We start from the raw sequence: 24,926 nt of genomic DNA, 5'->3' as shown, positions 1-24,926 counted from the left end.
AAGCCTGCCAGCATTTGGAGTAGAACCCCACCCTCAGCCCTCCTGGGGCCTTATAACTAAAACTGGAACTATATCCTTGGCTACCTGGGTCTCCAACTTGCTGACTCACCTGCAAGTCTTAGAACTGGTCAGTCTCCATCATCAGGTGAGCCACTTCTTTATAACACTTCTTTCTCTCTATATATCCTCTTGTTTCTGTTTCTCCAGAGAACTCTAATTAATACACCTATGGATGTAGAGTATTATTCTACGTAAGAGAAGACCCCTTTGGTTCAGCACCTATCGCTCAACCGGCTAAGGCGTCAGCCACGTACACCTAAGGTGGTAGGTTCGAATCCCCAGCCCGGACCCGCCAAACAACAATGACGGCTGCAACCAAAAAATAGCCGGGCGTTGTGGCGGGCGCCTGTAGTCCCAGCTACTTGGGAGGCTGAGGCGGGAGGCTGAGGCAGGAGACTCGCTTGAGCCCAGGAGTTGGAGGTTGCTGTGAGCTGTAATGCCACGGCACTCTACCCAGGGGGACAGCTTGAGGCTCTGTCTCAAAAAAAAAAAAAAAAAAGAGAAGACCCCATTGCAACCTGTGAAGAGGAGTTCCAGGTTCTGTTGTAGTCTCTGGAAATACTCAGTGCCTAGTCTTTTCGCTGAGATTACAAAAATCTTACTTCTTCTTTCTAGCTCCAGGGTCAAGTGTTCACTCAAAGTTCAGTTTTTAATCAGCAATTTCATTTTTCTGCATTTTAAAACAAATACTTTCTTTGGCTTCTGAAATAATATTCCATTACAATAGCCATCTGCTGGAAACCTCCTCAATGTGTAGGTTATGGTCCCTGCCAAGAGAGTCTCAAGTTTGAGACAAGCGAGTCCAGGTGAAGAGCATACCCATCACCTTCCAAGTGCACAAGGGCAGTGGATATTCCCAAGATCAGAGGGAGGCATGCTCTTGCATTTTGTTCTTATCTCTAAAATATCATGCATCACATCCAGTTGCTTCATCTGGGTTCCCTCTGGCATAAACCCTTGTGGGACACAGTAACCCACTTCCCTGTGACTCCCTTCAATGAGTGCCAGCAGTGGGCCTGTCCCACCATCCTGGGACTTAATGCTTATGCATCTGCTTTCTTGATGGTCCACGGCTTCTTGGGAAGAGCGCAGAACGTCTACTTCTCTGCACCCCCAGCATCCCTGGCATCCAGAAGACATCCTATGTGTTTCTTTTTTGCTTATCTTACCTACCGCCTCCATTTTCTTTTAACCAAGATGTTTCTGACTCATTGCTATGTCCTCAGTCCCTGCAAATGCCTTGAGGCCCCCCATCATTGAGCAGCAGCTGCATCTAGACAGAGCTGAGGCTTCCACCCTAGAAGCCTGTCACCAGCAGCATGGTGGCCTCCCTGGAGAAGAGTCTCCAGTTGCTGTCATTACCAGTGACAGTGGGTCTGCACTATTCTCACAGGTGTCTTCATTCTGTCCATGGGCTCTGACGCTCAGCATGTTATCTGAGTGACGAGCCAGCAGTCAGATGGTAGGGAAATCCTACTCTGTCTCTCTCTGCAAGTGAGACATCTCTGGGTTGGGCTGTAGGTGGTATTGCCAGGACCCAGCAGTCATCTACCCTAAGCATTAAATGTCAGTCGAAGTACAGTAATTCAGAGCTGATAGCAAAACGTGGCTTCTGTGGGTGACATTCGATAGGCAAAATTCCTTTTCTAAATGCACCCTGCTGGCTTCAAATATTTTACTACAAATAATCATAACATTGAACTTAAACCTTCTACAAGTGTACAGCAAAAAATGTGATCAGATTACACATATGATCAAGTTTTACTGTTCTCTTGAAACTGCAAGGGATACAAATGTAATAAAAATGAAAATATTTTTAAAGACGATCTCTCTGGATGTCATGTCTCTGAAGAATTTCCTTAGCTTTTACTTACAAATAGATTGATAAGCAGTGGAAATAATAAGTCTACAGCTACAAAAACCTCTTTTTAAACTGGATTTATATGAAATACTTAGGAGAGCTCTATTCAGCCATGCTGGCTGAAAACCAACATTTCTAACCATTTTGTTTGTCCAAACGGCGGTCGTGCATACCCAGATGACCCGTCTGAGGGTGAGGCCATGGCTGGTAGTCAGGAGACTTGGTGGGCGTGGGAGGCTCAGACTGAAGTTTGCTTCTCTCTGCCCTCCCGCCCAACCTTCCTCCTTCAGACAAGCCTCCAAAAGGCTTGGCTTGGGTCTTTCTTTCATTTCTCTCCCCAGCTGATGGCTCTGTGCACCATAGGCTCACTCTATAGAAGCATTTTATCCTATCAGTGGAACTGTAAAAAGAGTTTCCTGGAAGGGCCAGGCCCATCATTCATGGGGACCATGAGGTTAGATTACAAAAGGTCCCACTTCATCTGGTTGTTCCAATCAGCCAAAGAATTTGCTTCTTAACTTAGGGTTTTTGCTTTCCCAGGAAGGTCACGAAACATGATCCTTGTCTTCCTCCACCCTGAGCATTAGTGCAGATGGGAAATGGCACTGGGTTTGTCCGAGGCCCCAGTTCGGCATCACACTGATGATCCCATAATTTTGCTGGGAACACATTTGTGAACAGCATAATCTAGGAAGGTTCAGCTGAGTCGTATACACATTTCTGCTCATTTCATCAACAAACATGTAACTGACAAGTAAGACCTAGAACTCTGCAGTTACGTGTTCCCTACAAACTGAACTGATTCTTTAAAAGTTTTATCCAATAGGAACACAGAATCAGGAGAAGTTCTTTAATGACCTCTTGCTATCTTTCAAGCATCATCAACAACCAGTTTGGCACAAAGTTTCTTGTTTGAAGAGAAATAATTTTGTCATTAGTTTCACTTGAATCATTCCTATCACTCAATAATGAATGTGAGTCATTACCGCCAATAGCTCTGGTCTCCGTAGCCTGGGCCTGGTTAATGACTCGCACCCACAGTCACAAGGAGACTGAGTCGACATGGAGAAGGACAGGAGAGGGAAGCTTCGTCCCCACAGCAGCCCCATGCTGCAGGCACAGGCGAGGGACAGGTGGCTGAGTTCATCAAGGTGAGCAAAATATAAACTGAAATCGGGTGGGTTCTTGGCCCCACCAATCACTCCTCTTCCCAACCAGTAATCCATACGGTGGCCAAGGTTGATTTCTCAAAACAAAGATCACCTCATTCACCTCTGAAAATATCCGGTGTCTCCAGAGAACTGCGACAGTCTGCCTAGAACTCAAGTCCTGTTAGAAGAGGCGTAATGAGCCTTTCTAGCTGCACGGCCTTTGGGAAGCTCCCCTCCCTTCAGCTTCTCCCCTCCCACAGAGCTTTCTTCTTAATGCTGATTATCAGGAATAGGATCATGGGCTCCTGAAGCCTGGCTGGTGCTCCTCCTCCCAAGACATGTATGGAGCACCTATGTGGACTCTCAGGACCAAGTGTCAAGCTGTAGAGTTTGAGTCAGAGCCCCTGGAGATGAGGGAAGGCTCTGGACTCTCCCTCTGTCCAGGTTGAAAGGGAATCTGGGTGTCTGATTCATCTTTGGAAGATCCCAAGGGCAGTGGGAAGGGTGGAGCAACCCTGGCTGATCTCGAGGCCTTCTCCCCCTCCACAAACAACAACCCTAAGAGGAGAAGGCTGGGGATCACCTCTGGACAATCACCAACATGAGAGCCCCCTCCTGCACCCTCCACGGCCGGCCTCTGGACAGGCATTTGACCTGTTGTTCCCACCGGCCACTGCCCTGGGCACCCCTGAAGAATCCTGGCTCCCTGCCTAGCATCCCTCAGTGACGCCCTGTTGCTGTTTTACCTGACACATCCCACAGGACTCTGAGACTCCTCCTCCCCTCCCACCTGCAGCCTCTTCGATTTGAGGGCTGCAGGATGGTCCTTTAGCCTCTGACTTTGCACACACAGCTTTGCCTGCCTGACCCTTCTCAACTGCTTGCCCTCCTCCCAGCCCCACTCACCTCATGGGATGGCTGCAAACCTCCTCCAGGAAGCCCTCCTGGCTGGGCCGGCTCCTCATTTGCACAACCCCTTCTTCCCGCAGACACCACTCAGCACAGTCTTTATCACTCTTTGAGGGTGGGGAGGGTACTGCAGGTAATCCTTTGGTGTCTTGTCTTTGTTTTTGTTTTTGAGACAGAGTCTAGCTTTGTCATCCTCTATAGAGTGCTATGGCATCACAGCTCACAGCAACCTCACACTCTGGAGCTCAAGCTATCCTCCTGCCTGAGTCTCCCAAGCACTCAGGTGCCCGCCACAATGCTCTATTTTTAGAGACAAGGTCTTACTCTTGCTCAGGCTGGTCTTGAACCTGTGAGCTCAGGCAATCCACCCACCTCTGCCTCCCAGAGTGCTGGGATTAAGGCGTGAGCCATCAAATACACTTTGATAAAATTGTGTGCCTTCCTGTTAATCTGTCTATTGTCAATTCATTTCAACAAACTTAGACTCAAATCTTCAGAGGGAAAGTTTGAACTGCCCTATGTTTGTATCAGAAATTGCCAAAGACATTTTAAAGTACAGTTGTGTGTCCCTCAGTGACAGAGATTATGTTCTGAAAATGGTGTCACTTTCCTTTGTGTGCAAACCTCACAGAATGTCCTTATACAAACCCGGATGGGAGAGTCACTGCACACCTGGGGTGTGTGGGCGGCCCGTGCTCAGGGCTGTAGATGTCACTGTGCCAAGTATGGAGACAGATGTAACACAATGGCAAGTATTTGTGTATCTAAACATATTTAAATATGGAAAAGGTACAGAGACTATATGGTCTGAAAGATTAAAATTGTCACTTGTACCCGACACCTGCTACACTAAATGTATTTAAAATATTTTTCTGTTTTTAATAATAAATTAGCTTAGTACTGTAACTTTTTTACTTTATAAACTTTACATTTTTTAACTTTTTGACACTTACATTAACACTTAAAACACAAATGCATTTTACAAGCTACATAAAATATATTTTTATTTATATCCTTATTCTGTAAGCTTTTTTCTAGTTTTAAAATGATCAATTTCCTTTTTACTTTTTTAACTTTTTGTCGAAAATTAACACACAAACATACACAGTAGCCTAGGCCTGCACGGGGTCTGGGTCATCCATGTCACTGTCCTCCACCTCTGTGTCTTGTCCCACTGGAAGGTTTTCAGGGACAGTAATCTCATGGGGCTGTCATCGTCTACGATAGCAATGCCTTCTTCTGGAACACCTCCGGAAGGACCTGCCTGAAACTCTTTTATGATTTACCTCTTTTTTTTAGTAAGTAGAAGGACTAGCCTCTGGGATAGCAGTGGAAAGCATAGTGTAGTGGTCACCTTAACTAGTCACAGTCATTTACTGTCATTATCAAGTATTCATGTGCTGTACTCAACCAGGTGAGTGTGGTTGATGCACCATGTGTGTCTGTGGTTGTCAGAAACACCCTGTGAGGTGTATGGCTGCACTCACAATTGGGGGAGGCTGCGTTTTCTCCTCTCCAGCAAGTTCCTCAGATACAGCCGTATCTTTGGAGGAACAAATAGAAAGAAGGGAGAAAATCCTAGTGAGCTGATCTCCAACTAAATCCAGTAATACCAGTCGTCTTTCATAAACTACTACTAGATGGCTTGTTTTCCTGCAATAAACATTTTTATGACTGCATATTGTTTTTCTAAAACATGTTTTATCAACTTTAGAGTTAACATGAGCCTTTTCTCGAAAAGTTATACTCCTGAGAAATTAAAATAGGCTCTGTTGTAAAGTAATTTGACATTTCAGGGAGCCATTTCTTCTGTCCATTGAATGTCCAGGACCACAGAAGAGGCTCTCTAATTAATGATAGAGAATAAAGCACAGATCAAGTTTATTCTTATTTAAGTCCACAGCTTCAACCTGATTAGTCAGAAAACAGGTTTCTGAGCTCAGCCCTCTGAGTAATAAATATTCTCTCTCCTTGTCAATTTTCTCTTACAGAGGAAGACAATTTTCAGCACATCTCACTAATAAACAAAATAAATGTTAATCCTTGAGATTGTTTTCTAAACCTTCTGCCTGTGTTTATGACCTGTAATTTTATTCAAATAAAAAACTTAACAAGAATATGAGTATTCCAGGCAGTGAGAATGTACAAAGGTTTGGAGGTGAGAGAGGGGCAGGTGTGTTTCTAGGAAAGGTGGAAGGTCAGTACAGGTGTGGCTGGAAGGCTATACAGGCCCCAGTCTTTTGCAGAGTTAGGACTCTACCCTCAAAGCAAATCAGCAGAGGAGTGGACTCTTCTGACACCAGGAGGGGCTGGCCTAGCAGGGAGGGAGTGAACTTGGCAATGACTGTGCTGCTTTTGAACACGATCATGGTGGAGTGGGAGGAATGAGTGTTGGCATCATGCACTGGCTCCATGGTTCACCATGAGAATGACTCTGGGGAAATTGTTTGGTACAAGAGCATCCTTGGGTTCCCTTTCTGCCGTGGTAGAAAGCACACAACCTCACAGGATTTTGGTAGGAGGAACAACACTCAAAGTGCCTGGGAAATGAATGAATAAACAAATAAATAAATAAATAATTCTGCAATACCTACCTCTAAATCTCTTCATTTTTAATAATCACAGCTAATTTGCTGTATACCAGACTTTATTCTAACTGATCTACACAAGTTAATTCATGTAACCCTCACACCCCACAAAGTACAGAGTATTATCATTTTACTTCATAAGTAGGGAAACTGAGGCACAGAGGGTTGAGTCATGTGCCCATAATGGCACAGCAACTAAGTACAGAGCTGCCATGTGGACCCAGGTAGTCTGCTTGAGTCCTCCCACAACCAAAAAACCAATTTTCCTCTTATACACGCATCATTCATCTAAACCCCACAAACAACTGCTAGATACACATGTGATTTATATCATGATTTCTCATCTGGAGAAGCTGAGCTTGAAGGTCTCAGAAGGTTGTAATGCTGGTTAGCCACAGAAAAATCAAACCAGTACCCCAACCTAAGCCAAGAGACTTCAGTCTGTAGGTCCTCTCCTTTATGCTTTGGGAGACACATCGTCCCAAACAGGAACTAAAAGCTTCCAGTTTATTATGAGGGTGTGCGCCTATTTACAAGTCTGCTGCCACATTGTGTAAGTGGAGGGTATTTCAAGAACATCACTGTCCCTCAAGCTTGGTGCTCATGACATGTTAAGACTATTTGAATCACAGGCAACCCCAGGGTTATGAATGAGATAGGTTTTGTAGGTTTTTCTTAAGTTGAATTTGTATGTAAGTTGGAACAGGTACATCTCCCTGTTACCTGTAGTAGCTTCTGTCCATAAGTGCAATGTGTATGTCAGTCGAATGCTCATAACTCTAGGACTAACTGTAATAGCCTCCATTTGTAAGTACTAGTTCAAAGTAAGTCAGGTGGTTGTAACTTGGGAACTGCCTGTAATGGTTTTTGGTTGCAAGATTCTCACATTTTTCAGCACCTGCAAATCATAGGAGCTGAAACTTATTCATATTATTTCTACATATATGTTTATAGCTAATCTTTATACATATTATTTGATAACAACTATGGGTATCCAATCTTTTCTTTGGTTTTCAAAAGAAAAAACATAGCAGTAACTCTTGGTTTAAGAGCTAGAAAACATGGATCACCAGAATCAACATTGTTAAAATGGCTACCCTATTTAAAATGATTTACAAATTCAGGGCAATCCCCACTAAAATAACAACACTGTTTTCATCAGATCCAGAAAAAAGAGTTCTTTGCTTTAAATGGAATAAGAAATGACTCTAAATAGCCAAGGGAAACTTACCTAAGTTTCACCTTACCACACTTCAAGGCTACAAACATCATAGTACTGGCACAAAATCAGAGACATAAACCTATGGGTTAGAATACAGAACAGAGAGAGATAAAATCATCCTAATATCCCCATCTGATTTTGACAAAGCACATAAAAACTTACACTAGGGAAAAGAATCCCTGTTTAGTATATGGTGCTGGGAAAACTGAGTAGCCACATGTAAAAGACCGACCCGAGATTCAGACCTCTCACAACTCACATAAATTAATTCACAATAGATAAAAGACTTAAACCTAAGGCATGAAACTGTAAGAATTCCAGAGGAAAATGTTGAGAAAAAACTCTTACTGATATCAGCCTTGGGAAAGGTTTTATGAGGAAGACCTCAAAAGCAATCACAACAACACCAAAAATAAACAAATGGGATCTGGTCAAAGTTAAAATGTTTCTGCACGGCCAAGGACAAATGTGTAGAGTAAATAAACAGCCCACAGAGTGGCAGAAAATATTTAATGATTGCATGGTATGCATCTGATAAAGAGCTACAGAATCTACAAAGAACTCAAGCACATCATCAAAAAAATCAAACAACCACAAGAAAAACTGGGCAATAGATATGAATAGAGACTTTTCAAAGGAAGATAGTCTAATGGCCTACAAACTCATGAAAAAATGCTGAACATCTCCAATCATTAGGGAAATGCAAGTCAAAGCCATAAAGAGATCTCACCGAACTCCAGTGAGAATGGGTCTTATCAAAAAGTCTCCAATCAGCAGGTGTTGGTGTGGATGCAGAGAGAAAGGAGCGCTGTTGGTGGGACTGCAAACTAGTATAAACGCTATGGGAAATGGTATGGAGGTACCTCAAAGAACTCAGAGTAAAGTTTGATCCTACCATGTGATTCAGCAATCCCACTGCTGGGTACATACCCAAAGGAAAAATGGTCATTTTATGAAAGGGACATCTGCATTAAAATGTTTAGAGCAGCACAATTCACAATCACAAAGACATGGAAACAACCCAAGTGCCCACCAATACATGAATGGATTAATAAAATGTGGGACACGTATACCATGGGATACTACTCAGCCATAAAAAACAATGATGATCTAGTATCTTTTGTGACAACCTGGATGGAACTGGAAACCATTTTTGTAAGTGAAGCATCACAAAAATAAAGAAACAAACACATGTGCTCAGTACCAAACACCAATAAGCAATCAACACTTAAGTGCACATATGGAATTAAATCTCAATGAAAATTAAGCTGGGAGAAGGAAAGAGGAGCGGATGGGTAAATCCACACCGATTGGGCACAGCGCACATTATCTGGGTAAAGGGCATAGTTTTAACTTCCCAATCCATACAAAAACAAAGTATGTAAACAAAATTTGAGTACCCCCCTAATATTCTGAAATTAGAAAAAAAAGAGCCAGAAATGATAGAAGGTAAAGTGTGTATACTTGCAATGTATGTTGGTATTTTGTCCTGAAAAGTGTGCTCTCTGAAAAGACAAAAATACTAACTGCTCTGGTTTCTATAAAACATGAAGCTTAACTAGGATATCACTAATGCCATTAATAAATTATAGTTATGAAAAGCTAGACACGGAAACCCCTCAGAGCGGACTGTGCAGAGATTCTTTAGCCCCTGCTGGGTCTGCCTGTCTCATTACTACCGTGTAAGCTTATCCTGCTCCATGCCTTAAAGCTGAACTCAACAGCACAGAGCCACACATCATCCCAACTGGACAGTTACGAGAGACTCTGTGAAAGTCACTAATAAAAAAGAGGAACACGATGACCTTAATCGTGCTGGGAAACTGGAATCGCCACATTGCCTTTGCCAGAAATGATCCATCCTCACACCTTGTCGGAGCAGCTTCCTGCTGACTTTGAAGTAGCCTACTGGAAAGCTGTGAGGAGCCTGAGCTACTTCACGGCTGTGAAATTTCCCTCTCCTTTGATCGTGAAAAGAGAACATATTTGGGGAATTTTGCTTTAGTGTCCAAAAATTTCGTGCTGATTATTGACCAATTAAATGCACAAGGAAATGTCAGTGAAAAAAGTCATTCTTAAATATCAAATATCAGTTAGATTCAGTTACACTAAGTCAAGACTTTTTATATATTTTTGAGGCAAAATATCTAATGATTATCCTATTTTTAAAAAGTGAAATTGTCCAAGTACTACAAGAAAATACAATGAACTTTGTCTTTAATATGATAGTGGAGAAAACTCCAAACCCAGAAAACACAAGAAAAATGATTGATAAATTTTAATCTCATGCACAAGAAAGAAAAAGCTTTTGCATGGCAAAGCGAAAGTAAAGTTATATTGTCTTAATGTACAAAATGTTCCTTTTTGTAGTAATATTCCTTGTCTTTAAGTCTATTTTGCATGATATTTATGTAGCCACTTCTGTTCAAAGTCTGTAACTTGGCTCAGTGCCTGTGGCTTAAGTGGCTAAGGCGCCAGCCACAGACACCTAAACTGGCGGGTTCAAATCCAGCCCAGGCCCACCAAAGAACAAAGATGGCTGCAACCAAAAAATAGCCAGGTGTTGCGGCAGGCGCCTGTAGTCCCAGCTACTTGGGAGGCGGAGGCAGGAGACTCGCTTGAGACCAGGAGTTGGAGGTTGCTGTGAGCTGTGATGCCATAGCACTCTACCCAGGGCAATAGCTTGAGGCTCTGTCTCAAAAAAAATAATCTGTAACTTTCCATCTATTTGTTTTTATATTCAAAGTAAAAATATTATAATTGTATATAGTTGATTGTTGAATTTTTATGCTATCTTTTGACAAGAATTTTCAATTAATTTGCCTTTAGTTATTGGTTTATGAGCAATTTTTCTATGTGTGTTTAAACTGCATGGAGTTTGCTGAGACCTTTGAATCCATAAATAATGTTTTCTGCTAAATTTAGATTATTATTTCTTCAAAGAGATTAATTTTTTGCTCCTTTCTCTCTTTCCTTTCTGGAGTGATTAATACACTTATGTTACACCACTTCATATTGTCCACAGGTCTCTGAAGTTCTGTTCTCATCATCCTTTAACATTTTTTTACCTCTTTGTGTCAATTTTTATTGACCCATTGTCAAGTTCACTGATTCTTTTGCTATTTTTACACTGTGCTGTTACACCCAACTACGAAGTTTTCATATCAGTATTGAACTGTGTGTCTCAATATTTTTTTATTATTGACATTTCTCTATCCATTTGTTACTATCATATTTCCTCCAATTATTTGACTGTATTTTTAAACTCTTTGAACATATATATCATAGCTGCTATGAAGTATTTGTCTGCGAAATCCAACAAATGGTTCTACTTAAAGTCAATGTACCTTGACTTCTTTTTTTCCTAAGTCAACTTTCTTGTTTCTTTGCCTGTCTAGAGATTTTTGGTTAAAAACTGAACAATGTAAATTATTGTCATAATAATTCTGTATTTGTCCTATTTTTCTGAGGATGATTAGCCTTTTGTCACACTGCAAATTCTATCTCCCTCTAGTAAGCAGCTGCTGATATTTCTTCTTATAGTTTCCTCTGCTGCTTTGTTAGGTTTCCCCCAAGGTCTCCACTGTGCTTGTGAAATGTGATGATCAGCCAATAATTCGAGCAGAGATGAGGTGGACCCTTTCTGTGAGTTATCTTTACTTTAGAGATTCCCCTCAAATTTTCAGTTGCTGTACTGGATTTGAGGTCTAGGCTCTGACATTTCAAGACCATTCAGCATTAGCTTTCTGTCATCCATCTTCAGATGGCTGGAGAGAACAAAATCAGTTATGGAAAGCATCAAAATCACCGATACATTTGCACATAGATTATCTGTTATGAACCTCTCTCTTTTTGCCCTCTTGTTACTTTTTAACAGGACCCCTAGGGATCTCCCTTACATCTGTATGTTTAGCTGTTACAGTTTTAGAGTTTGTTTTCTGAATTTGGAGCTTAATTGTTTTGAGATTCTTATATAGTCACAATTTCCACTTTTGATTTTCAGCTTTTTTTCCAGCTCTGAACACTGACCTCTGGCAAGAAGACCATGTTTCTTCCAACCACCAAACGCCATAGTCTTGAAATTGATCTGCATTCCTGTGTTAATGAACCATAAATTCAATTTTTACCACTTCCATTTGCAGTGTTTTGAAATTAAACTCCTCTAGCTTCTATTTGTTTTGGGATGGTTTCCAGAATCTTAAAACAGTTGATTATTTTATTTTATTCAGTTTTTTATTACTATCTTCAGGGGGTCATATGACCACTTTACTTCTCTGCATGCTATGAATTGAATGTTTGTGTCCCCCTAAAATTCATATGTTGAAATTCTAACCCCCCAATATGATGGTATTAGGAGGTGAGATCTTTGGGAGGTGATTAGGTCAAGAACTACAACCCTGGCTCGGCGCCTGTGGCTCAAGCGGCTAAAGCACCAGCCACATACACCCAAGGTGGCGGGTTCGAATCCCCAGCCCAGGCCCGCCAAACAACAATGATGGCTGAAACCAAAAAATGGCCAGGCGTTGTGGCAGGCACCTGTAGTCCCAGCTACTTGGGAGGCTGAGGCAGGAGACTCGCTTGAGCCCAGGAGTTGGAGGTTGCTGTGAGCATGATGCCATGGCACTCTACCCAGGGAGATAGCTTGAGGCTCCGTCTCAAAAAAAAAAAAAAAAAAAAAAGAACTAGAACACTTAGGAATGTGATTAGTGCCCTAAAGACAGGAGACAGATTGCTTTCCCTCTATCTCCTCTCCACCAGGTGAAGACACAGTAAGAACACAACCATCTGAGAACCGGAAAGAAGGTCCTCACCAGAACCTAACCACAATTGCACCCTGTCCTCAAAATTCCAGCCCCTAGACTGTGTGAAATAAATTTCAGTCTTTTAAGCCCCCAGTCTATGGCATTCTTTTATAGAAGCTCAAACTGACTAAGACACAGCCAGTACCAAAAGCTGAAGAATTTTTCTAAAATTATAATTATTTTTTGTTGTGTGCCCTTAGTTCAGTGGTCAGGATGCCAGGCACATGCTCCAGGGCTGGTGGGTTTGAACCTGGCCCGGATTGCTAATCAAAAACAAAAACAAAATAAAAATAGCTGGACATTGTGGTGGGTACCTGTAGTCCCAGCTACTAGGGAGACTGAGGCAAGAATATAGCTATAACACCATGGCACTCTACCAAGGGCAACAAAGTGAGACTATGTCTCAAAAAAAAAAGTTGTACTATCTATTATTATTTCCTATAGATTTTTTAGTTTTGGATTTATTAAAAATTACAGGCTCGGCACCTATGGCTCAGGCGGCTAAGGCGCCAGCCATATACACCTAAGGTGGTGGGTTTGAATCCAGCCCAGGCCCGCCAAACAACAATGATGGCTACAACAAAAAAATAGCCAGGCATTGTGGTGGGCACCTGTGGTCCCAGCTACTTGGGAGGCTGAGGCAGGAGACTCACTTGAGCCCAGGAGTTGGAGTTGCTGTGAGCAGTGAAGCCATGGAACTCTACCCAGGGGGACAGCTTGAGGCTCTGTCTCAAAAAAAAAAAAAAATTACAAATATATTGCATTATGCCAGAGAGTCATCATCCATTATACATTTTAGAGGGATTTTTTTATTATTATTGTTTGGGATTCATTGAGGATACAAAGAATTAGGTTACAATGGCTGCACTTGTTAGATAAAGTCACTCTTATAATTGTGTCCCGCTCCCAAGATGTGCACCATATACTATGACCCCCCATCCCTTCTTTCCTCCCCACTCCCTACACAAGAGGGAATTTATTGAGCTGTTATTTGTAGCCTACTATAGTCAATGCTTGTTAATGGTGTGCCTCAGGCACTGCAAAACAGATGTATTCACAGTTAGGTGGAATGGGATAAAGTCTGATATATCTATTAGGTAATTTTATCAATTATGTTTTTAAGAGTACAATATCACATGTCATTTTTGCCTTTTAGGTCTATGACAGGCTGTTAGAGTTGTTTAAGGCCCACTGCTGCTATATTTCTGCCCAATCTTATATTTCTCAGAGTTCACATTTTATGTAAATCAATGCTATTATATATTTTATGCCTATAGGTGATAATAATATTTTATAGTATTTGGTAGATTAAAACTTAGGACAACCATAGGTTTATTTTACAATGTACCTTCTTTATCCTAAGACTTCTCAGTTATGTTTTCTAATGATAATTTTTTAATTATGTTTTCTGGCCATTTGACATGATTTTAGTTATTTAAAACTAACTGTATGTTCTTTTTATATATATAAAAATGTCATTAAGTAGAGTTTTGTGGCCAGGTTTCATAGATGCCTGTGTTAAGATGGAAAATAGTCTTATGTCCTCAGCTACTTGGTCATTCTGAATTTTTTCACTTCCAAAGCTGGGATGTACCTCAGGCTTGGCACAGACCCAGAGCGTGAGTACTGTGGCATTACCATACACCAGCCGGGCTCACTGTTTTGCTTTCTTTTGATTCCATGAACACTTGTAAACTAGCAAGATATCCTTTACCCAGCCCTTTCTATGACCCATGTACCTTGAGACTCACCTCAATGACATATTACTGAAACCATCAACAATTCTGTAAGCAAAGTATCATCATCACCAGTTAGTTATACAGATGATAAGATGAGGACTGAAAAATTAATTTGCCCAACAGCACAGGATCTTTCAAGGATGCTCACAAATGCTAAATGCTAGTCAGGCCATGAATGGCAGCAGAGAAGGTAGGCAAAGTTTTTAATTTCAAACAGTCTTACTCTTCTACCTAACTCTCTGTCCATCACCTCCACCCCCTTGCTCTCCTGCCACTTCCCAAAGAGGGGCTTGGATCACAGCAGAGCGCTGGCAGGAAACTGCCAAGTGAGATTGCTCCCAGCTTTGACTGAAATACCAGGAAAACACTCATGCTCGTGAACAAGACATGAACATGGGCCACAAAGAATCACTTGGAATTGTTTTCCCTGGAAGAAGCAGAATTGCTGGCATCCCTCCAGAGGCGTCGGGATTGCCACATGGTGCCTTCCAGTGAGCGTCAGTCTAATGCTTAGCTGTCACCCTGCAACCAGCTCCTCCAGGGCAGGCCCTCCCTTGGGTACCATTGCATTCCCAGTGTGTGTCATCAGGATACATTCTCCATACAAGGAAATGCTGCTCAGATTAGCTGAGAGAGAAGCAAGTGTGAATTCTTTAAAACTTGATATTACAGTCTTCCATGCTATTTTATAAATTCTAAATCTAAGCAATAACTGATAACCAAATGGGGAATCCATCTCCGGGTTTTTTGAATGACACAGATAGATAAGTGTCAGTTAGCACAATTTTTAAAACTAAAAATGGTGCTGTTAACAAACTCAAATGTGAAGCTCTCTTCTCTTCAATGAGTGAAATATGTTCTTTCACCTCCGTGTCACTCCATCTTTGGCCTGAAGTTCTGAGTTAAGAACGTTTCATTGACCATTTTAACCAATTGCCTCTATCATGATTTTCTTTTCTCTAATAATTCTTGTAACAAGCGATCACATGCAGTATAATAAGTCTTAGACACAAAGGACAGGCATCATGCATTTTAAGAACTTTGATAATTCTAACTTTTTCAGTCAACATCTCTTTTAAAAACAGTAAGTGTTGTCACCCAATTGGTTTAAAACAACTCATCCCTTTCCGATGGGTGTCTTCCCATTTTATTCTGATGTTGTAACTGCTCATTTTAATGAACTGGAACACAAATGCATGAATACTCGGGGGCTGCTGTCATGCAGAGTCTGTGGATCTCTTGGACATGTGCAAGGCAGCCTTATGATGGCTGTCAAGAGTCTTCCATGCTTAGGTTAAGGGAACAAGGAACTTGTCTCATAAAGGAAACCCTGAACACAAATCTTCAGGGCCACAGTCACCACGCCACATGGTTCTCCATTTTTTTGAGAACTCACAGGCAGGTGCCAGGCGGACCCCTGCAGTAGTAACCAGCACACTCAGCTTTCCGCCTCCTCAGTCTGTGCTCCAGCGCTGCTGACAGAGGAAAGGAGAAAGGAGAAGTAAGGTCCCTGGGCAGAGGGGATGGATACAGGCTTGCAGCCCCAATGCCGCACCTTCAACGTTCTGTTCAGAAAGAGTGAAGGCAAATTCCAGCCAGGGGGAGCAGAGTTATTCTCACTGGATTTGAGATTCTTTATTCATAAAATAGGGATCCCTACCTCAAAGGATTCTGTTTAAGACTTAAAAGAGATAGAGGACAAATAGCTCCCTATCCCTGGTAAACAGTGAAGCTGGGGTGGCGCCTATGGCTCAGTGAGTAGGGCGCCAGCCCCATATGTCAAGGGTGGCAGGTTCAAACCCAGCCCCCGGCCAAACTGCAACAAAAAAATAGCCAGGTGTTGTGGCAAGTGCCTGTAGTCCCAGGTACTTGGGAGACTGAGGCAAGAGAATCGCCTAAGCCCAGGAGTTGGAGCTGTGTGATGCCATGGCACTCTACCGAGGGCAATAAAGTGAGACTCTGGCTCTACCAAAAAAAAAAAAAAAACCACTAGTGAAGCTACCCATCTTTCTGGGAGACAATCAGAAGCTCACGGCAGCAGCAGAGACTGAGCCCACAGCTTTCCTATTACTGGGAACTCATTGTGAAAAATTATCTAATTTCAACGTGATAGTCTTCAAAAAAGCACCCCAGAAGCAAAAGTTCCCATCAGCCAGCATCAGATCTTGTGCTTACGGCCAGCTGTGAAGAAGGCTGAGGTTCCAAAATTTCCCTACTGGAACTTCTACAGTGGACGTGGGCAGGAAGAGACTACTGGACTGCCACTGGTCCATCAGGGAAAGTTCTTTGGTCTTTCCCATAAAGCAGGAGGCATAAAGGTGCCAAATCAAAACTCTCCTTTTTGCAAATCTATATCAGAAAATAAAAGGGTATGGACCACTCCAATAGACCTTACTTCATGATTAGCAATCCCAGAGGAATTAACTATAGAATTGGACGTAACTCTGTTAAGTGCCTCTTTCAAGTTCAAGACCTAAGAGCCATTTGATGGGAGATGGCACTGTACTACAGTAGACAGTTCTCTGTGTGCATAATTGATCATGGAAAATATCCTCAAAGTCTTATTTTTGTATTTTAAACTTTAATTGGCTACATATTTTTCATGTATTGGTGATAGAATTTCTTTCTCAGCATTCATCAATTAGATGCTTCAACTGAAAGTGGAACCAGATAATTGCCTGGATAATATCCAGTCTCCTTTTTTTCTTCTACAAGATCCCAGCGTGGTTGTGGGAAGTGGCAAGGTACCTGGTCTTTAGAAAAAGAAACCTGGATTGGCCACTGTCCTGTGCAAACATGGTGGCCCTGACTAAGTTCTGGCCAGGGAAGCATGATGAGAAGCTGCTTGGTGAATATGTGGTAAGTCCTAAAATTGGGGTAAGAAACAGCATGTTTGGTGCTGCTTTTTTGCCCTTTGCTCTTTGTCTTCCTCCTGCTTTAAAGATGACTTGAGGGCTGCGGCTCGAGGAGCAGTTTTGAAACATGAGGATGAGGAGGACCCTGGGAATGGCAGAGCACAACGGTGGGAGGAGCCTGGGACCCTGGTGATTTTGTAAAATTTTCATACCAGGTCTGGTTGGTCTCTTTCAGGTGATTTTTTCATGATATAAAAATAAAAACTTGCTTTAGTTTACTGGCATGTGCAAGCTCTCAGCTCATCTCTTCAATGTGACTATATATAGAAAACAATTAGCCAAAGTTCAAAATAAATGTCTGAGACAGACATAATGACCTCGTAGCCTGGGCAGCTGGGGGTGGGCGAGAGGCGGTGAAGGCCCCCCATCAGCCAGCACCCAGGTTCTGCCTGGGTCACCTGGCCGTGCTAGGCCAAAGCAGAAGTGCCAGCATGGACTGACATTTTATCACCCAGACCATCACGGGTGCCTTCATTGGAAGTTTGCTGTGTATCCTGCACATGTGGCTCTGTGCCTGGTGTCTGGAGGCTCTGTGGCCAGCAGTGACGTGCAGGTCCTGTGGCACGTCACTCAGGCTTGGGTCCCAGTTCCTGGCAGCAAAGAGAAGAGGCTGAAGTCATTGTTTTCTGCAGTGTCTGGAGAGAGAATGATTAGGTGTTGGGTGAAGGAGTGTTGGAGGGAAGGAAGGAGAGGCCTCCAAGTGGGGTGGGAAGGAAATACCACCCTCATCTGCCAATCAAATAACTTTTGAATTACCTGTTACCAAGTACCTTACCAACTACATACATACAAGCACTTACACAGACACAAATGTGCACACATATAGACACTCAGGCACATATACACACATGTACACACATGTGCACACGAGCACACACACATGCATGTGCACACACATACGCACAGGTGCACACACGTGCACACACAAACATAGGCACAGCTCCGTGATGCTGCAGGGTTTGATCACTCGGAGAAACTGGCTTTCACTTGGACTAGCAATTTGCATACAACCAGAGCAAACTAGCTGTTACTCCTCAGGCTCCTAAGCCAGTATTTACCTACAAAGCAGATCTTATTTACTGATACTTTTTGAAATGAAACTTGATGCCCAAAGGCACTTATGCCAAGAGTGGTCCTGGCTCTTGTCTTTGGAGGACTCTAGTTTTCATTTTTTCAAAGCTGTTTATTGGCCTTCCCTTGTCTCCAAGCCTTTCTTAGGGGCCCTGGGGAGAAGGAAGAGAAGTACTTCACTGTCACGGGAAAACCGTCCAGTGTCTCTGCAAGTCGAACTTAACGGCATTCCCATTCTGAGAGCATTTCCATACTTAGTAGTGAGCTCTTGCTTTTCCCTAAAACTTAAAATTTCATGTCAAATTATTGCTGTGAAAAGATGATAGAAGGTGAAAAAACACCCATAATTTATGATCTTGCTCTAGAAAATATCAGAACATCAGGAAAACTAGACACAAACAACTCATGTATCCAACTAGAATAAAAATGGCCAAAGATGTGACATTGAACAGATTTCTTCCAAGAACTCCAAGCCACATGCTTATTTCATGTTTAAAATCACAAATATTCCCCCGAGAAGAGGTTCTGGTCATTTCCGTGAACTTACAAAGTAATGTGTTGAGAAAGGGAAGCACGCAGGTGAACATTGCCAGCAAAGCCATCTCTTCAACATAAGCTAAATCCTTCCTTGACTGGTGATACCTGGAAAAAAATCTCTCCCACTTCAGCCAGCCTGGCGATCACGCTGAGCCAGCCACTGCCCCCTTCCCTGTGGCTGCAACTGAGGCTGTAGATGCCCAGCTTCTGGGCCTGGGAGAGAAGGTACCAATGAGCCAATTGACCCAAAAGTGTCTTCTCCCAACTGGAACTCAAGTTTCCATGTTTTGACAGTTACTCCCCTTGTTCAAAACCATGTGTCTCTCCAGTCCCCAACCCCACAATATTTGAAATGTGACATGGAGACAGCATGGCTGATTAAGCAATCCCCAGACAGGACGCATGGCAGAGGGTTTAAGTCTGTCTCTACTGTCCACTAGCTTTGTGGTTGGAACCAAAGTTGACATCTCTGGATCTTTATTTATAAAACTGAAAGAATTTAAGCCTTCCCACCCCAGTTAAGACCTTAAGCCATGGTATCTCTACATTTCTTTTGTCTATGAAGAATATCACCTGATTGATAAATTATCAATGATTAAGGTGTATCCTTGAATTATGGTATCAGGTGGGTCTGCTTTAAAAACTGAACTAGGAAGAAATAGAAGGTGCAGGAAGGTCAGGAGACTGCATCTTCCAGGAGGACAGCTGAGCCTTCCCGCTAGAAAACGTGCCTGGGGATGCCACATACCCTCTGGCCCCTCTGCCCAGTGGAACGAGAGCTCAGGTGAAGTAGCCTCCTTGCCTCCCAGCTGGCTGGCCAGAGATGTCTCCCCCTGTGCCTCCTGCACCCTCCCGGGCTGCCTGACCAGCTCAGTGTCCTTCCGTAATACTCTGGATTGGTGGCCTTCAGAGAGCTAGAGGCTTAGGGCAGGCATTTGTGGTCCCCAAACAATAGTTCTGAAGGTTCTGCTGTCATTTTGTGTTGTTTTGTTTTACCCAAAGTTGATTTCTGCAGAGAAAGTGGTGCTCTTTCTCAGAACAAAAAGGCAACCTTGGGAAATTTTTCTTCTTGGGGGTTTTGCCCAAAGGCTAAAATCACACTCAAAGCTGCTGAGAGGGATTGTTCCTACTGGCAGAGTTGGCAGCTTCCCCAGAAACACAGGGATGCTTGTGAACACAACTGGAATCCACACCTGGCGAGCAAAACTCTGCTGTTACCTCCTGCCTTAGTGAGCCAGAGGATGGTGCAGGGAAGAAAGGGCTTTTCGCTGTGTACAACAGCCCAGCTGGGTCCCCCTCGGGGGAGCATCTCAGCCCACTGCAGAGCACTATTGCCCCATGGATATAGGACCAGGGAGGGTGTGGGAGGCATGCCTGTCCTGGAGTTCCTCAGGGTGCACTCTGGGGTCTGCTTCTGCAGGACACAGGCACACTGAACTTCTTCAATTACAAAGTGTGCCTTGTGGCCGGGCCTGGTGGCTCATGGCTATAATCCCAGTACTCTGGGAGCCTGAGATGGGTGGACTGCTTGAGCTCAGGAGTTGGATATCAGCCTGAGCAAGAGCCAGATTCTATCTCTCTATTTCATTTATCTGAAATGTCCAGAATAGGCAAATCTATAGAGAAAAACCATAGATCCATGACTTCCTGGGACTGGAGGATGGGGACTTGGGAGTGACTGCTAATGGGTACCGTGGGTTCCTTTTCAGGTGATAAAGATGTTCTAAAATTGACTGTGGTGATGATTGCACAACTCAGTGAACACACTACAAACTGCCAGGCCACACCCTTTCAACCAGTGGTTCTCACCTTCCTAATGTCGCAACCCTTTAATACAGTTTAATACAGTTGAGAACCGCTGCTTTAAACAAATGATGTTATATGAAGTATATCTTAATGAAAATATTAATATTATTTTTAAAATAAGAATTTGTTTTTAATTTGACAAGCTGAACTCATTTTGGGGTGGTCTATGGCCCAGGGGCACCCCTCAACCACACCCCTGCTACGCAGGGGTCAGGGTACTGTCCAAGAGGCATCGGTGCTGAAGAGTGTCTGGTGACTGACACAGGGATCAGCCCCTGTCAATCAGTGAAGCGCCTTACGCACCAAGATGTCTGTTCTCTGCACCAGCGCCCGTCTGGGCATAAACAACCATTCAGCTCCTTCTCCGTTGAGTAAACTCCAGCTCTTCTTGTCGGGCATCGTTTGGGGACCCCTCCTCCCTTCTCCAGACTTCTCTCAAGTCTTTCTGTAGGGTAAGCCACTTGTCCATGGGTCTACTCTCAGATTGCACACCCTTCATAGCCACTGGATGAATGTCTTCTATCCTTTCATTACAGACAAACCTCCTCCCATGTAGGAATTCAAACGTGTCCATCTGAGTGCCCACACCACTCAGCAAGTCCCTAAGAAACCATGAACAAGAAAGCAGAGGACACTGCTGAGGGCTGTGCACCGTAAGGGGGTGTAGCTCACACGCAGCGCCCTCACCAAAGCCTACAGGAGTTAAAACTATGACACGCTTTTCCCATAAGGAGACTGAGGCTCAGAGACGTCAAAGGACCTCCTCAAAATCACAGAACTGATACTTGGCAGCACCCGTTAATACAGCCCAGCTCAGGCTGTGTTGTGCTGGAGACCACAGCCCCTTGTGGGAACGTGAATGCTCTGTCAAGACTACACCTCCTCACCCAGTCACCACAACCTTTCTCTTATTATTTCTAGTGGGTGGTTCTCCTGCTTTTCCTCTGGAGTTTCTGCACCCTCTGCCAGAGGTTCTGGGACCTGTGTCAGGTCCTGGCTTTTTCTTAAAGTTGATTTCTTCCAGGGTGTATGACAAATGGCTTCTCGTTTGCTGGAACTAAATTCATGACTCTCCACTGGAGAATGTCCTGAGCTCGTGACCCAGCCTGGCTGCCAAGCTAGCCTTCCCCTGGGCTTTGGGGTGACCACTGTTCTCTTTTCTTTTCTAAGTTTTTGGAAAAATTTCCAAGTTGGAGCATTTCTGATTCTCAGATGCATGCTCTGCATGAGTTACTAGCTAATATTCTGTAAGTGCTGTGTTGGGTCAAAATGTCCACTGGAAATAACTCTCCAGACACTTGGGGGAAATGGTTCCATCAAAACAAAAGTGGCATCACAGAGTGGCGAGAGCACCTCGTTGCCGTGGTAACGGCAGTTCAGCTTCCGACACAGCCTGCAGCCCCAGTGAGCACCAATACATTGTCTCATCTCCAGTTAAAAACCAGAACAGCCTTCCCAAATCCATCCCCCTTCCCCAGTGTGGAGAAACTCAACAAAGTGGCAGCTCAACATAGCTTCGTTCCCCCCACCCCCCCCACTGCCCGGGTATGTCTCTGAAGAGCTGTGACAACTCTGGAATTGGAGTTTCTGGAAACTTCCTCTCTTTCGCCCCAAAGCTAAGAGCTCATAGGATGAAAATGCCCTTGGCCACGTGGCCTCTTATTTGGAACATGTTTGTTATAATCAAACAGGGGACCCCTTTTTCCTTTTTAAGTGTGTTTGAAAGATGTGAAGGGACCTAGAATGATTTACAGTAAATATTGTTTTTTCACAGTAAGAATAACATGAAGACACCTGCCTTCTCTGACATTTTCAACAGGTGTGACAATGATGGCTGTTGGCTGTTGACTGTCAACAGAGTGAACAAAGACAAAGGGTGCTTCCCAAGGTCACCGTGGTTGGTGTCATTAGGAACTCTGCTTCCAGAGGCTGCACCCAGACTCCTGAGTTAGTTAAAAAGTGGAAAAGCTGCTTTTCCATTCTAAAAATTCCCACAGCATTCCTTCTGGGAGACCTGGGCCTGGGGTGGTGGGAGAGACAGAGGGAGAACACGATCAATGCCATGACGTCGCAGTGGCTCCTGCCCTGTGACTTTGAATGCGGCTCACGGCCCTTTCTCAAGGGAAAAGGAACTGGGGATCCATTTATTCTAGATTCCAGCAGGTCAAAAAAATATGCAGAAACAAAAAACCTGCCAGAGCACTGGAGGGGTGTGGGGCAAAGGCTCCATCCAGAGGCCCTAGGCACACTTCCGCGTCTCTCTCTGTGATGACTTCTGCTCAGTCACCAACCAAATGCCTCCCCTTGGCCGGGCTCAGCCTTTCCCTCCACAAACTCCTAAGCAGAGATTTGGCATTTTTTTCTCCCATCTCTACTTGTCGACTGGCAACCACAGAAAGCCAAGCCTCCCCAGCTGTGCTGTCTGGAGGGACAGGTGCATGGCCAGAGCCCCTTCCAGACACTGCCCACTCCATTGCCATGCATGCATACCACGTGGACAGTAGCCACCGTTTGAATTTGTGGTTGAATATGTTGCTCTATTGAAAGCTTATTCTCCTACTGAGCAGGGACCTATCTTCTCTTTTCATTTTAGTCCTCAGTAAAAATGGCATCTTCTGCCCCTGGTAAATTTTCTGGAGTTGAGTGACTGATGGGTTTTTCTGCCTCTGCCCCCACCAAGTCTCTCTCTGCATTTTATAACGCTTCCTCATCCACACCCATTCCCTGCTAAGTAGCCCCTCCTCCTCTTAAGCCAGGGTCTCTGGGTTTGTTCATCTTGAGTATTATTTTAATGGAACCCTGGGTTTTTAATGAGACATTTGTTTTTTGTTAATAATTACAGCCATGAAATCCATGCTCTAGGAGCTGTGTGAACAAACATTTTTTAAAAACATAAGGCTTGTTCCTTGCAGTTAGGTGTGCTCTAGGGATTCCGAATGTGCCCTTGGTTCCCTTCAGAATAAGAGACCAGCTTTCTTTCCAACTTGGGCCCTGCAGAGTGGCTCCCGTAAAGAAGGGTGGCGAGAAGAAGAAGGGCCGGTCTGCCATCAACAAGGTGGTGACTCGAGAATACACTATCAGTATTCACAAGCACATCCATGGAGTGGGCTTCAAGAAGCGTGCCCCTCGGGCACTCAAAGAGATCCGGAAATTTGCCACGAAAGAGATGGGAACTCCAGATGTGCGCATTGATACCAGGCTTCACAAAGCTGTCTGGGTCAAAGGCATAAGGAATGTCCCATATGGTATCCGTGTGCTGTTATCTAGAAAACACAAGGAAGATGAAGATTCACCAAACAAGCTCTATACTTTGGTTACTGCTGTACCTGTTACCACTTTCAAAAATCTACAGACAGTCAACGTGGATGAGAACTAACTGGTGATTGTCAGACACATCAAATAAAATTATAAAATCTCACACACAAAAAAAATAAGGGACCAGACACAGGAGTTTTCCCACTGTGGTCTCATTGACCTCCTCCTAACACAGAAGGTGCAGTGGCAAAGGACGGAGGAGGAGAGGGAAGGGGAAAATGGGTCCCCATCTCTCCTATCTCCAGCCCAGACCACACAAAAGATTTCACATCGAGTTCTATCTGTCGCATTAACTGAAGCAGCACCTACCTGCTGTGTCTGCCCCTAGACAAATTCAAACAGCTCCATTGTTTTACAAAGAAAAATGAAAACCACCCCAAGCCACCTCTTACACTCATGTGAAATTACTGCAGTGACCCAGTACCGTCTCAGGCCAGCAATGCTGAGATGGCTGCCAGCTCCCAATTAGCTCTGGCTGCCAATGACACGTCTAGGAGTGATGTGGAGACCCGGGTGCTAAGCTGAGCAGGCTGGCCCAGCTTCACAACTGAATCGGATTCTCAGATGGAAATCACCCATCATTATAATGTAACCAGCAGAGCAATTAGCAACTGCTGGCTGCCTGGCTGCTGTGTGGAAGAGCTGAAGTGCAAAGGTCGTCTTAGGGGCGAGAAGTAAAGCTGTCGAATTCCAGAGTGACTGTGAATCTGCTGCTCTGAAGTGGGAATAAGAGATCATGGCTGCTGAAAGATGGGGGCACTGGCCGCCTTTGTGAGCCCAGTGAGGAGTTCTAGGTTGACAATGCCGGGCGAGACAGCATTGTATGTGGAGATCTGTCCACTTTGCCAAAGCCAGTGGGTTCATGGCCTGCACACTGCCCTTTCCCATCTGCCCCTCACTATCCAGCCACACCAGGCAGCGTGTGGCTCCTGTGCCCCACACCTGCTCTT

General features: G+C 43.9%; 1 pseudogene; it reads left to right on the top strand.

Annotated features, from left to right (window-relative positions):
• Positions 1-2,983: 2,983 nt before the first annotated feature.
• Positions 2,984-24,037, top strand: LOC100962492 (annotated as a pseudogene).
• The last annotated feature ends 889 nt before the right edge of the window (positions 24,038-24,926 follow it).

The sequence above is a fragment of the Otolemur garnettii genome, unplaced genomic scaffold (assembly GCF_000181295.1).
Source record: "Otolemur garnettii isolate 467f Iridium unplaced genomic scaffold, OtoGar3 scaffold00075, whole genome shotgun sequence".
Classification (NCBI taxonomy): Eukaryota; Metazoa; Chordata; class Mammalia; order Primates; family Galagidae; genus Otolemur; species Otolemur garnettii.
This window is presented reverse-complemented; position numbering and strand designations above follow the sequence as displayed.